Raw genomic sequence first — 15,836 nt, forward strand, 5'->3', positions numbered from 1 at the left:
TTATGTAGAGAAAGTTGAATTACAGGGTTGGTTCATTAATACACTCATTCTCTTTATAGAACCTGCTATTGTAAACAGGAAGGATTTTCAGCACAATATGTATTATTGGAAGTTTTGCTGAAGAATAACATTGCAGCAGTGTTCTGGTAATGACCTAAGCAGTGGGTTATTTTGTGGATATCTGGTGAAACCAAGGAAGAGAATGTTCCCCAGAAAAATTCAGTTATCAATAACAAACATGAAAGAGTTTCATTGATTTCTTATAGGAGCCAATGAATCCTAGGTTAAGACACTCTAGGGTGAAGCTGACCAAGGAGTTTTGGGTTTTAGAACAACCTGGAGAATCAATGATGGCCTGAAGGGAATAGTCAGCCATGTCTCCTTGGCTCCCTAAAATCCAGCATGGAGTGCTCAGGGAATGTTCAAACAAACCTTGGTTAGAGCTGATGTCTCTCCAAGTTTGTGACAGAGTTAGACAAGTCAGTGGCTTTAGTGATAACCTAAGTGATAACCTCATATATAATCTCTTTTTTGTCCTTCCCTGTGTTTGCCTTCGGCAAAGCACACTTAGCTTTAGGATTATCACAGGGTGAATGCAGCTAGTGGGGTTATGCCTGTGCCTTACCTCTAATCCTGTTTGTGTGGGAGAGAATCTAGACATAGGCCAGAAGGCAAAACACTGTCTTGTGGGTGATTCCGGTTCTACTCTAGGAATTCCCACACCCTAAGGTTCTCAGTCCCCCACAGGGCCCCACTTTGCAAGTCTTCTCTTTTCCACCTAGCATTTGGCAGCCTACTAGCATCTTCCTTTTCTTCCTGGCTATATGCTCACATCTTTGGTCCTGTGATCTCAGGAGGCAGTCTGGTAAATAAATTCACACCAGCCAGCCAGTGTATGACAACTCAGCTCTTCCTTAAAAGGGTGATTCTGTTGGTGTGCTACTTTGGTTGTTGGACAGGCCAATGGGGCAGGTGTCTTGTGTATGGAATAGGCCTGCCCAGGGCAGTGACATCCTTCCCTCCGATGAGCATCATACGAGATTTTGGAGCCTAGGTATGGTTAGACTCACCAGCTGTGGGATCAAAGGCAAGTCATGTTAACTTCCTCTTCTCTAAAGTGGAGAAATAACTCTTCCAGCCTTCACAGCATGGTTGGAAAGAATAGGTGAGTGTGTAAATGTAAAAAAGACCATTGGGCATTTGGTAAACATTTTAATGAATATCATGCACGGACTAGCCTTGTTGCAATCAGGGGATAAAGGTTGTGGTGTTGTGGAAATAAATTCAAATAATCCCCGAAATTACTGAAATTCTGGTATCAGGAGGTGAGGTTTGGATATACCTTTCAGAAATTCTTGAACTTTGGGTCTCCCCCACCTCTTAAACCCTGCTGCCACTGCCCCCACATGGGCCTCAGAGCCTGCCTGCTATACCCAGGAGGCCCCCCAGAGAACCTCTTCAAGCATTCCTGAATGCCTCCTCAGAGCCTGCGCACCACAATGGCAGGAGTCCACATGGGAAAAAAAGAACAGAAGTGTGGAATGAGACTTGCAATTTGTTCCCTTTCTTGTTTGGAAAGTGGCTAGGAAGAGCATAGGCTCCATGTGTCTTAGACATTTGTGAAGGAGATCTGTGAACAGACAGCTTGATGCCACTGTCAGGTCACATTCAGTCATCCCCAGAGAAGTTCCAGCACAGGGCCTTGTCTCTGAGAGGCCCCCAGGTAGGGGCAGCTTGAGGGAGGCCCTTGGTGACTGGCTTTAAAGTCTAGGGAGATGCAACCCAGGCATTCCAGATAGTTCTCTTAGCTGCCTATTACAGAAATGGATCTTGATGAGATCAGAAGCATGGGGGGAGAAGCAAGTGGAGTTCATTTCACAAATAGTGGGCTGTTTAAGTGGAAGGGTCCTATGGGCAGCTGACAGTGCTGCCAGAGAGAGAGAGAGATTTGGAAGCCTCCAGCCAGGAGGTGGTTGGTGGAGCTGTGAAGTGGAATACACCTATCAAGGAAATATGCTGAGTGAGGAGACAGACTCCTACCTGAGCCAAAGCCAGGGTGGCAGGAGCCAGGGTTCTGGGCACAGGGATGAAGGGGAGAACATTATTCTGTATAATATGTGTAGATAATTTCAAAACAGTAACAAAACCAGACTCATTTTCAGAGAGCTGTTTAGCATGATGATTCAGGTACAGGTGATTCTAAACAGAATCAATGATAAAATTCTTCTTTCTACTGGGGCAGATGACTCCCACAACCCCATTCTTAGTACATCACCACCTGTGTCCCCTTACACCTGTTCATTCCTTGCTTGGAGAATGGCTTCCCAACTGACTAATCACTCTCTAGGTGTGCTCTGACCAAGTGCTGGGCCTGGGTTTTCCAGAAAGGCTTGAGCAGAATTACAACATGGCAATCTCAGGAAGAAAGAAGACAACAGCTCCTAGAGATAGAGAAAGGTTCCTGCACCCAGATCCAGTCATGCCTGATGATTTCCCTAAAATCTTCATATAAGAAACCAACAAATTTCCTCTTGTGCCTAGTCCGAGTTGAGTTTTTGCCAACAGGAAGAATTCCAGCTGTATCACTCTATTAGTAATTATAGGCACAGTAAATTGCAAAAGCATTTGGTCATATGCAGGTGTTTTGCTTTTCACATAGTGACAGGGGTTGGAGGCTGTGGTTTCTAGGTTTTTCCTGGATTTGGTGACCCCTGATCCATTAAGCAAATGCACACACTGGCAGGTCACAAAGAAAGTACAACTTTCTGTACACACCAGAACTCAGTAAAAAGCTGCTTAGACCCTATCCAGGACAATTATTTACAGGAGCTACCAAAGTACATTATTATAGGGACACAGTGCTGGGACCTGCACCAGGAAGGCAGATCCTGAGTGTAACTAGAGTGTAACACACAAAAAAAATCACTGAACTAGTTGAACCTGAATTTAGGGTCTTAAAAAAAGTCCATTGCATAAGCTTAAAGTACAGAGATCTGAATTAATAGGATTTCACATGAGAAAGCTTTGAAGATACAATTTTTAAAAGAAGTAGAAGAAGTTGTCTTAGGGTTTTTAATTTATCCAAGGTTCAACACTAACCAGTAGTTGATATGGTGACTAAAAAAATCAAACCTTTTCTCCTTAAATAGAAAAATGGTTCCAGTACCTTCAGGCTTATAGGGTCATTGGAGCTCATGATCTCTTAAAGTGAGAGATCCTTTTTATGCCAAGCAATTCCCTCAAATGGCCATGACTAGGCCTGCTCAGATCGTATCCCAGAACTGTACACTGTTCAAGGGGATAGGGAGTAGAGATTGACTTGTTTGGGCCCTTTGCCTAATCCCTGTGGAGTAGGAGGCCACATGTCCCCTGAATGACAGCCCCAAATAATCCCATGGTTTAGTAGTGCTAGGTAGTTGCATGAAAACTGGAGGTGGGTTGATAGAGGGTAACAAACATCCCTAAGAATCCCGTAAGTTTCAAAATTTCACATTGCTGCTCCTTTTCTTTAAAGATTTTATTTACTTATTTGAGAGAGTGTGCATGAGCAGAAGAGAGGGTGAGGGTCAGAGGGAGAGGGAGAATCACATTCCCTGCTGAGATGGGAGTCAGATTTGGAACTCAATCCCAAGAGCCTGGGATCATGACCCGAGCCAAAGGCAGAGGCTTAACCAACTGAGCCACCTAGGTGCCCTTCCATCTTTTTGATCTCTATAAAGATCTGTGAGTTGGATAGAATCTGTCATCCAATCAGGTTGCCTCTCTCTGCTCCCCTAGCCTGGAACTCTGCAAACTACACTTCCCAGAATCATTTCTTAGCTTGCTTCTGTTAGGATCTTCCATCAGGAAGCACTGGCCAGAAGATTGGAAGGTGGGAGAAAAGGAGAAGCCATTTCTTCCCCACATTTCTGGGGAAGTATCTCTGGGCCTAGTAGGGGCAGAAGCTGTGGCCAGCCAGTGGAGGCTCCTGAGTATGGTGGCCTCAGAGGTGCACATTCCTGGGCTCTTGGTGACAACACCATTTTCTCTTTCACTTCTTCAGCCCTGGGGTTAGTAGCTGCTTTCCACAGTTGTTAATTTTTGGTGAATTCCCCCTTTTGCTCTTTCTAACACCTTGTAATCAATTCTTGGTTTTAACTTCTCTTTGTTTAAAATATCTATGATAAAACAGAAATATTCTGTTTTCCTAAGTGTACTAAAATGCTTTTCATTTTATTTTGTTGTTAGAAATTCTTCATTTTTCTGGGGAACCTGGGTGACACAGTCTGTTGAACACCCGACTTTTGGTATCTGCTCATGTCATGACCTCAGGTTTTGTGAGATCCAACCCCTAGTTTGTCTCTTCACTCAGCAGGAAGTCTGCTTGGGATTCTTTCCCCCTTCCTCTCCCTTGCCCTCTGCCCTGTCCCTGCTCATGTGCACATGTGCTCTTTCTCTCTCTCAAATAAATAAACAAGTCTTAAAAAATATATTTCCCATTAAAAATTTTAACATTAAACATCATACTTTTTTACAAAAAAAAAATAGACCTTTTAAAAGTGCACAGTTTAGTGACATGAAGTTCATTGACATTGTTGAGCAACCATCACCACCATCCATCTCTAGAACTTTTCCATCATCCCAAACTGAAACTCTGTAACGCCCATTAGACAGTAATTCCCCATTGTTCACAACCCAGCCTCTAGCAATCACATTTTACTTCTTGTCTCTATGATTTGGACTACAAGGACAATCATATGATATTTGTCCTTTTGAGACTGTCTTATTTCACTTATGTTAATGTCTTCAAGGTTCATCCATGTTGTAGCATGTGTCAGAATTTTCTTCTTTTTAAGGCTGAATAATATTCCATTCTATGTATATACCACATGTGGATTATTCTTTCTTCAATGCACATTTGGTCGTCTGATAGCTTTCTAGGGCTGCCATAACAAAGTACCACAGACAGGGTGGCTTAAACAAGAAAATTTGTTTTCTCACAGTTCTGGAGTTAGAAATCCAAGATTAAGGTGTTAGCAGCGTTGATTTCTTCTGAGCCCTCTCTCCTTGTCTTGTAGATGCTGTCTTCTGCCTATATCTTGGTCTTTCTTCTGTGTGTGTTTGTCCTAATTTCTTGTTCTTATAAGGACAGCAGTTGTATTAGATTGTGGCCCCACACTAGTGACCTCATTTAACCTTAATCACCTCTTTAAAGGCCCTATCTCCAAATATGGTCATATTCTGAGGTACTGGAAGTGAGGACTTCAGCATATAAATTGGTTGGTTGTGGGGCCCAATTTAGCACAGAACAGGTTTCTTCTGCCATGTGGCTATTCTGAACAGTCCTGCTATGAACATATACAGACATTTATTTGAATCTCTTGGGAGTCTATACTAGAGTATATGATAATTTTATGTTTAATATTTTGAGGAATTGCTGTGCTGTTTTTCATAGCAGCTGTGCCATTATGCATTCTCAGCAGCATTGCACAGGTTCCAGTTTTTCCCTATCCTTGTCTCACTTGTTATGTTATGTGATGTTTTGTTTATAATAGCCATTTTTCCTTATGGGTGCAGAGTGGTATCTCATTGTGTTTTTTAAAAAATATTTATTTATTAATTTATTTGAGAGAGAAAGAGAGAGAGAGCAAGCCAATGAGCATGAGTGGGATGAGCAGAGGGAGAAGGAGAGAGAATCTTAAGCAGACTCCACACCTGGTACAGGGTCCGATGTGGGGCTCAATCTCCTGACCCTGAGCTGAAATCCAGAGTCAGGTGCTTAACTGACTGCACCACCCAGGTGCTCCTCTCATTGTGGTTTTTATTTGCATTTCCCTAATGATTAGTGATGTTGAACATCTTTTATGTGCTTACTGGTCATTTGTATATTTTCTTTGGAGAAATGTTATTTGAGTCCTTTGCCTGCTCTTATTTTTAAAGAAATCTTATTGGGGTGCCTGAGTGGCTCAGTTCATTGAGCATATAACTCTTGAGTTCAGCTTGGATCATGATCATGGGGTTGTAAGATCAAGCCCAACATCGGGCTCCACACTCAGTGCAGAGTCTGCTTCTACCTTCCCTTTCCCCATCCCTCCATCTCCCTTCCCCTAAGTCCCTCTCCCTGTGCACATGCACACAGTCTTTAATAAATGAATAAACCTTCTTTTTAAAAATAGCATTTTGGGGGCATCTGGGTGGCTCAGTCGGCTGGGCAAACAACTCCTGATTTCTGCTCAGGTCATGATTTCATGGGTCATGGGGTGGAGACTGGCATGGGGCTTTGGGCTCAGTGGGGAGCACATACTCTCTCTTTCTCTGTCTCTGTCTCTCTAAAATAAAAAAATCTTTAAAATAAAATACAATTCTTCAGCTTAAATTCAAATATGATGGAGCAGTCTCCCTGACTGTCCCTCTATTTAAAGCTGCCCCCACCAGTTACTCTCATTGGTATAATTTCTTCCCATACCACAATTCATAATTATCTGCTTCCTTCATGTGTTCCCTTGTTTTACTAGAAGAGAAGCACTGTAACTCATCTCAGTACAGTGGTACAGACTGCTACCACCACTGGATGAGAGTTGGCACAAAAGATAAGCCCGTTCACCATTTTTTTTAAAGATTTTATTTACTTATTTGACAGAGAGATCACAAATAGGCAGAAAGGCATGTGGGGGGTGGGGGGAGCCGGCTTTCCACTGAGTAGAGAGCCTGATGCAGAGCTCAATCCCAGGACCCTAAGACCATGACCTGAAAGGCAGAGGTTTAACCACTGAGCCACCCAGACGCCCCTAAACCTGTTCACCTTTGTAGGTGGAGAGCAAGGTGACTCAGGGAGGGAGGCAGAGCAGGAACTCTGTGGGATGCTGGAGGGCAGCATGTGGACTTTCTGGCAAGCCATTTGGTGACTCAGCAGCTGCCAAAGACAGACTCCCTTTAAGTCAGACTTCGACACCTTCCAGCCCTTGTGGGTTTCTGGCCAGGATCATCCAACAGTCTGATTTTTCTTCTTATCAATGTTGCCTGAATTCTGAGAGTTGCTGTGTGAAAATTGTCTTAGTCTCAGGGATAACTCTAGGGACTTGGGGGTTTTTGAAAAACTACTAACAATGGTTAGTGTTTTCATAAACAGAAAATGGAATTTAATTAGATTTTCTTCCTTCTGAAGTATGCATACCAAGTATTTAGAGATTCGGGCCCAGTGATTAAAAAAAAAAAAAAAAGTCTTACTCCTCAAAGTTGGGAGTAAGAGCTCTAAAAAGGAAAATTGTGATGGAGTCTAAGAAGTCCTATTTTATTATTGTTTCCTTAGTTAAAAAAAAAAAAAAAACAACTTAGGGGCGCCTGGGTGGCTCAGTGGGTTAAGCCGCTGCCTTCGGCTCGGGTCATGATCTCAGGGTCCTGGGATCGAGTCCCGCGTTGGGCTCTCTGCTCGGCAGGGAGCCTGCTTTCCTCTCTCTCTCTCTCTCTGCCTGCCTCTCTGTCTACTTGTGATCTCTCTCTGTCAAATCAATAAATAAAATCTTAAAAAAAAAACAAACTTAAAATCTAAGGGAAAAAATGCTGTGTATTAATCAGAAAACAGGTCCCCTGGAAATAGCTGTGGAAAAGGCTGACTTGAGAAGGGTGAAGAAAGACAGCTTCATTCACGATGTGAATCACTTGACACAAGAAATGGGTAAAATTACTGCAGGGCAAAAAGACATGATAGCTTATTTATTTAATTGAGTCAAGAGAATCATCATTTTCTTTAAGTGTCTGAGCAAAATGTAGTGTATTCTAGCACTCAAGAATAATACACAAAGAACCCACAAAGTGGAATACAGTATTGGAATTCAAACAGGGTCCTCAGCTTATTGGGCTGGTGGAGCAGAGGGCTAGGGGAAGGCTGGGGCAGCCTCAGACCATCCTGATTCTCTCTCTCTCAGCTCCATTCTCTTCCTACTTCCAGGTTCCAGTGGCAGGACCTCCCCAGCCTCTTCCATTCTCACTCCCTGTCCTTTAGCATCAGATGGGTCCAGGCAAACAGAAACACTAGCAGAGGCCTGGGAGGCGGACAGGGAGAGAGGTCAGGTGTTTATATTGCCCCACCTCTCCCCACTGTGGTCATTTTTCCATGGCAGTGATTCCTCAAAGAGTGGGGAATTGCTTCAGCAACAGTTGCATGACCAGGACCTAGTTAGAAATGTAAGTTCTTGGCCCTCTGGTTCTGGGGGAACCCAGCAGTCTGTATTTTAACAAGCCCTCCAAGGTGATTTTGATTCTCTCTAATGTTTGAAAGCTGCTGATATATGACCACATTTCCTGGTGGGCAAACCTTCCTCTGCAGTCCCTGTATTTACTAGACTCCAGTAATTCTCTTCTCTTCCTCTGTCCTTCAGGTCTGGGGGTAGAAAGGGCTTCTCTAAACAGCTGGTACTTCAGTAGCTCTTGTCAGATAACTTACCCCTGCCTGTTAGTGCCTTTGTAAAATCTCTTCAGTGAAATCGTTTGAGTGCACTGCCTGTCTCCCACTGAGAATGTGACTGATACCCAGACACAGCAACTGCGGGCAAAGGCTGGAAACCAAAGCATCCACAGATAACAGTAGCATGATTAGATCAGGACAGCAGAGCAGGAAAGCCTGGGGTGAGCCTCTACCTCCTGCCAGGCATTTGCCCATTTGATGTCCCAAGTTTCCTAGGGGTAGGGATCTTTTGTGTTTGACTGAGTCAACTGAGGCTAATAGGGAGGATGGCTGTGTGCCTGGACAATGTTAATACAGACCAGAAGCCCTCAGTGGCCCGAGAGAGGAGCTGTATTATGGCGAGATCAGAGGAATAAGAGGGACTCCCAGTGGAGATCAGGATGCACTCTTTTTGTCTTGCCTGGGAATGTCTTCCTGGCAGTTACAGCCTCTAATACCACAATAACTATGGTGAGGCAGAGCGGTCACACACCAGAGCCCCACCCTGTGGTTCCTCTGTTCACCTTGTCTATGGGGCTCAGTCCCACATCACAGCTTCTTAACACTGCTCTTCCCTACCCCATGAAGTATTGTAGAAGTCTAAAGTAAATGAGTTCAGAAATCTAAATGTTCTAGAAATCTAAGTCAGATAGGGATCCATATGACTGGCACAGTGTTTGGGAGATCTGCTGGCAAAGTTAGGGATGCTAAATATTGTGCAAAGCCTGGGACAGTCTGGCACAGTAGAAAACAGCACATGACTCTCAGGGGTCCTGCCTGATCTTCAAGTTAGTGAAAAACTTCTTTATAATGCTCTGAGTTGAAAACCTCATCCTGTTTTATATGTAAACACAAAAGTATTTTCTGCCCAATTTTAGTAAACACTAAAAATTTTCTGGGGTGCAACTATTGTGTCAATGAAAGAATAATGTAGTTTGTTTTGTTTGGAAATTTGCCAAGGTTGTGGAAGGTGTTGGAAATCATGGCACATTTGGCAACACTGTTGGACTTGGTGCTCAATTCAGCTTGTCTTAATGATCTATGTTTACAACTGCTGCACTTGTATTTATTTAATCCTGGTTTTTAAATGGCAAATAAAAAATGTTGACAGTATGTATGTTTTAAAGCAAACACAGCAGGGATTATGCACAGTTGCTAAGGAAAGCTGGGAAGTGAGGTGATAATTGGAAGATGAGAGCTTGGGAGCTCTTTTAGGTAGAGAGGTCAAGGAATCCTTTCTGAGGAGATGATGGGTGCCGAAGGTGAAGGGACACCAAGGCCCAGATGTGCAAAGGCCCTGAGGTTGAACATTCTAGACACTGTCAGAACACCATGTACCCAGAGCACGAGTGAAATATGGGAGAAGTAGCAGGAATTGAGGCTTGAGAAGTAAAAAGGGACCTTGAAACCACAGTAAGCATTTTATTCTCTGAGGACTTATTGAGGGATATGAACCATGGGGTGACCTGGCCAAAATGTCCTTTTAAAAAGATGAGGCCTGGGCCTGGGTCAGGGGAAGTACAAGATGAGCCTGGAATATTTTGCAGTGCCATAAGGCAAAGAAATATTCAGGAAGAGATGGGAATATTTCAAAAGGCACAGGAACCAACTTGAAAGAGCTCCCAATGACCAAATCCAGGATCATTGATACAACAAAATAAAGAGTGATAATAATTATATCTCATAAAATAAAATAAATACCCATGTATGACAGATAGGTAGATAGATAGATGATAGATAGAATGGACAGCTCCTCCTTACAGGAGATTAATTAATTAACATAGAAGAAATGACGGATGTAGAAAATCATTTGACAAACACCATAGTAATAATCTGTGCAAACAAGAATCATCAACCAAGACTAAATTTAGTGGGCAAAAGTATGATGAGAAAGAGGACTATTTGTGTAATCTCATAGTATCTCCCATAATATTCTTTTTACAAAGGGAAAACTTGTGAATTTACAGAGGAGAAACCTGGAGATACCCCCTTAACCAGGTGATTACTGGTAATGGAAAAATCTATACCATATGCTTTTGGATAAGATGACTAAGAAGGGCATACCACCACTTCTGTGGTCTTACCAAAATGCATAACTTAAAATTAATCATGAGTAAATATCAGACAAATTCAAATAGAGAGGCATTCTACAAAATAACTAGCCTGTATTCTTGAAATGTGTCAAAGTTAAAAAAACACAGAAAGACTGAGGAGCTATCTCTAATTAGTGGAGACTAAGGAGACAGGACTATTAAATGACTAAATGCATATGGGTCCTGGTTTGGGTTCTGAAGCAGAAAAAGGAAAGTGATGGGACACATGGTAAAATTTAAGTGAGGTCTGTAGATTATCTATTAAGATAGTATAAATTTCAAAAAAAAAATAGTATAAATTTCTTGGTGCTGGTGTTGATTATTCTATGATTACATAAGATGGGGAAGCTTGGTGAAGGGTACATGGTAACTCTTTGTACTAGTTTTGCAACTTTTTAAAAAGCATGGAATTATTACAAAATAAGTTAGGCACATAATAAATAAATACATTTTAGAAATCCCACATGGACATGCATGTGCGTGCACACACATACGTGCAGATTGGGTTGGCTGTGGTGTGAAGAATGGGTTACAATGGGCAAGAATAAAGGCAGGAAAACCAGTTAAGAGGCTTTTGCAAGTGAATAAAAGGTGATAGTGTATACACACACACACACACACACACACATAATATAGTAAATAGTATATATATAGTATATATACTATATAACATAAATGTATATATACAATTATATGTATTTATTATACATAATTTCCTGTGCCAGTTATTACATCTTCTTGATTACTGTAGTTTTATAGTAGGTTTTAAAATTGGAGAGTTTAGGGGTGCCTGGGTGACTCAGTCATTAAATGTCTGTCTTCAGCTCAGGTCATGATCCTGGGGTCCTGGATCAAGCCCCACATGGAGCTCTCTGCTCAGTGGGGAGCCTGCTTCTCCCTCTCCCATTCCCTCTGCTTGTGCTCTCTCTCTCTCTCTGTCAAATAAATAAATAAAATCTTAAAAAAAAAATGGGAGAGTGTGAGTCCTCCAACTAAATTTATTTTAAGGACAAAGCCAACAAGACTTATTTATGAATTTGATGAGGAATATGGAAATATTACAATCTTTTGGACTTTTTGAAAACTTTGACCTTTGGAAACTGTGTCGGCCAAACATGGCCCTATCTTCTTGCTGGTGGCTCTTTGGGAGTCACAGCAGATTAGCCATTTCCTCTAAGTGAATGATCTTGAAGAAGGTCACATTTGCAGGCAGCCAATATGGAGAAATTACAGATCTTCCTTCCCTGTTGTCTAGAGAGCTTAACAGGAGAGAACAAGTGCTGCGTAATATTTTAGTGTTGGCCTGTTGTTGGTAGAAACCAATCCCAGGGAACAATGCATGGCAGTTCTTTTTTTTTAAAGTTTTTATTTATTTATTTGAGAGAGAGAGAGAGAGAGAGAGCATGAGAAGGAGAGGACAGAGGGAGAAGCAGGCTCCCCACTGAGCAGGGAGCTCCATGTGGGGCTCGATCCCAGGACTCCGGGATCATGACCTGAGCCAAAGGCAGACACTTCACTGACTGAGCCACCCAGGTGTCCTTGCATGGCAGTTCTGTGTTGTGGATTTAAATGGACCTGTTCTGTTCAGTATCGTAGTCCCTAGACCTGTATAATGACTGCTGAGCACCTAAAATGTGGTTAGTACAACTGAAGAACTGTATTCTAATTTCATTTAATTTCAATTTACTTTTAAAAACCAAAATGTATCTCAATTATTAGAAAATGTTTAAGTATGTTAAGAAGAATTTGAGTATACAATTTACTTTTTCAACTATAGGTTTCATAAAATATACAGATCAAGTATTTCTGATAGAAATTGATCATGAGATTTTCAGGCTGAGAGGTGGCCATGTGAAATAGCCACCAGATTTAAAAGACTTAGAATGAAAAAAGAATACAGAATATCTCCTTGATAAGTTTACATTGCTTGCATATTGAGTTGATGATAATTTGGACATATTGGATCGAATAAGATATTAATATCATTGGTTCTTTTTACTTTTTTTAATGAAGCCACTAAAAAATTTAAAATTATATTCTGGCTTATATTGTATTTCTAGTAAACAGCACTGCTCTAGATTTTTTTTTCTTAAAGTTTTTATTCATTAACAGAGAGAGAGACAAGCAGAGAGAGAAGCAGGCTTCCCACAGAGCAAGGGGCCAGATGTGGGACTCGGTCCCAGGACCCTGAGATCATGACCTCAGCCAAAGGCAGACACTTAACCAACTAAGCCATCCAGGTGCCCCTGCTCTAGATGTTTTAATGATGAGGGCCCATTGCCATCTTCAACTACAGAGATAATCATACAACAAAGGAACTGTAGTGACTTTCACCATTGAGATTCAATATTCCAATTAAGTGGGTACTATAAATGGGATTAATGGGAGAAACAAAGGCAAAGCCTGGCCTGGGTGCTAGAGGGCACCATCCCCACTTCTTCTTCCTCCTGTCCTCAAGTGCTCTCTTGGCAGGCCCCATCTGCCCATGTACTGCTTCTCTTTACTTTTTTTTTTTTTTTTTTTTAAGATTTTATTTATTTATTTGACAAACAGAGATCACAAATAGGCAGAGAGACAGAGGGGGAAGCAGGCTCCCTGCTGAGCAGAGAGGCCAATGAGGGGTTCAATCCCCGGACCCTGAGATCATAACCTGAGCTGAAGGCAGAGGCTTAACCCACTGAGCCATCCAGGTTCCCCTGCTTCTCTTTTCTAAGGGAAAGGAGGTAAAGCTCTACAGGTTACCTAGTCAACTTCTGGTCTCCATTTTCCTTGTCCCCTCCCTGCCTTTCCTACTCTAGCTACCACCAATGTCCACTGGAGAAACATAGGGGAAAAAAACTGTATAATTCTAGCACAAGGGTTGGCAAGCTTTTGTAAAGGATCAGAGAGTGAGTAATTTAGGCTCTGTGGCCATAGGCTGTGATACAACTATCCAATTCTGCTGTTGTAGTGTGAAAATAGCCATAGACAACATACAAACAAATGGGTAGGGCTGTGTTCCTATAAAATGTTATTTATGGACACTGAAGTTAGAATTTCATGTAGTTTTCCCAAGTCATAAATTATTCCTCTTCTTTTGTTTTTTGTTCAAATCTTGCAAAATACAAGATCCATTCTAAGCTCATGGGCCAAAAAAAACAGCTTGGCAGCATTTGGCCTTCAGGTCTGGCCTTGCTGACCCTTCTCTAAAGTGTAAGTGAAGATATGAATGTAATGAATTACCCTTTGGGGAATATCGGGGCAGAATGATTGTTTCATTCTTTCACCTTACTGCTCAGTCCCAGTCAATAGGAAGTGCTCAGTTCTCAGTGCCCGAGTGATTGAAATTTCATGAGTCCTGTCAAGGTGGGAATGTTATACTCGAAAATCATAAGAAGACCTGCCCAGCAGGAGGGACTTTGTGTGGTAATCGCTCTCAGGCCTGGGAGAGAAGTCTCCTTGTCCTGAGTCCTGTTAAAGGGCCTGCTGGGCCCCAGTCTGGCTTTGTCCTCCCTAGGAGTTGAAGAATCCATAGGACAATGAGAACTTGCTTCCTTTCCATGCTTCAGGTCTTGGAACCCCATAATTCCCTGCTTGAATGAATTCAAGCCCACTTTTATGCTTTTGTGGCCCTTCCCCAGGCCTGTTCTCCTGTGCCTAGGCCACATTACCAATGTGCTAACACACCTGGAACCAAGGGATGGCCAAGGGACAGCTGCTTGCAAGGTGCAACAGGGTTTGGCAGCCTGGGCTAGGGCTTGTGTGTGCTGGCGCTGAGTGAGAAGGAAAGTGGGTGGGCCTGGGATATAGGGTCAGGGGTGACTTCTTCATATGAGCCATAGAATTCTAAATTTAAACCTGACTTTCCAGGTAGTTGTGAAGGTGTATTTGTTATGACAACAGGATAAGACATATTTTAATTAGCAATGTGTTCATTTGATTTATAGCTTAAATATCGAGACATAAAATATGTGGACCTCCATTTGTACCCTCACCCTGAACTCTGCAAATATTGAATAAGCCTGTTTCTACAGTGAAGATTTAACTTTGAAATGGGAGCAGGGGGTGAGTGCAAGTCAGTAGTGATGAAGCTGGCTTGCTCTGGCTAATAAGAGGCTATTGTGTATTTTTCCCAATTCTGTTTTCTGTGATGCCATGTGGGTACCTTGAAGTCAGCCAAATTGGAGTAGTTCTATGGTGGAAATGGTAAATGCTACAAATCAGAGCTTTTGTGTTTGTTTTGAGAACTGATTGTTAAACATTTTCTAGTACACCTCACACTGTAACTGCCTGCTGTCTGGAACAGAGCCTTGTTGTCCCTTCCTTGCTGCATTCATAATCTATCCGTATTTCCTATCCTGAGGACAGCAGGCGTGGAGAGATTCCCTTCCAGAGATGTGTTCAGCAAGCAGGTGTGATTGTGAGAGAGCACAAAGAATCATTCACTCATTTGTAAAGATTTCTGAAACATGCCAGATTCCTGCTTGTCCTGAGGCACAAGTCTGAGCACAGCCAGGCTCTGAATCTCAGAGCTTCATCTCTGTAGACATTCCACTTCAAACTGTTGCTGCTGATTTTTGATCAGCTCTATTAAGACATGAACATTCCCACCAGTGTACCTTATGATTGCACAATACTTATAAATTCAGATAAATGCATAACATTTTCATGGTTAAAATTGAGAGAAACATGGTTTGACAGGTTCATCCTTGCATTCCTTTCCCTGAAAATTTCCCTAGTAGCAAAAACTGTTTTCTTTTATTTTGCATGCCTGCCCTCTAATGGTGAATTGGGAGAAATACAGGCGGATTCTTAATGCCATAGGTTCTGGAAGACCGGTTCACAAACTCAGCCACCTGCTGGCCCAGACAGGAAATGCAGAATGAAGGTTGGATGTGAGAAGAACAGAGAGGTGTGAGAATAGCCTGGATGACACAGTCCTCATCTAAATTTTTTTTTTCTTTTTAAGATTTTATTTATTTATTTGACAGACGGAGATCACAGAGAAGCGGCAGAGAGAGAGGAGGAAGCAGGCTTCCCGCTGAGCAGAGAGCCCAATGCGGGGCTCGAGCCCAATGCAGGGCTCGATCCCAGGACCCTGAGATCAGGACCTGAGCCAAAGGCAGAGGCTTTAACCCACTGAACCACCCAGGCGCCCTGACACAGTCCTCATCTAAAAGGGAATGACCCTATTCGTTCAGCGTCAAAGGCTACTTCTAAGACTCGGAGTCTAGAGCAGAGGTCATAGTCTAGCAGCCTACAGATAGATGCCTTTCATTTGGTCTTCCTAGTGTTCCAAAGCAGTTGCATATATTTAAAATATATATATATATATTTCCAGC

The sequence above is a fragment of the Lontra canadensis genome, unplaced genomic scaffold (genome assembly GCF_010015895.1).
Source record: "Lontra canadensis isolate GAN:19392208 unplaced genomic scaffold, GSC_riverotter_1.0 scaffold38, whole genome shotgun sequence".
In the NCBI taxonomy this organism is placed as follows: Eukaryota; Metazoa; Chordata; class Mammalia; order Carnivora; family Mustelidae; genus Lontra; species Lontra canadensis.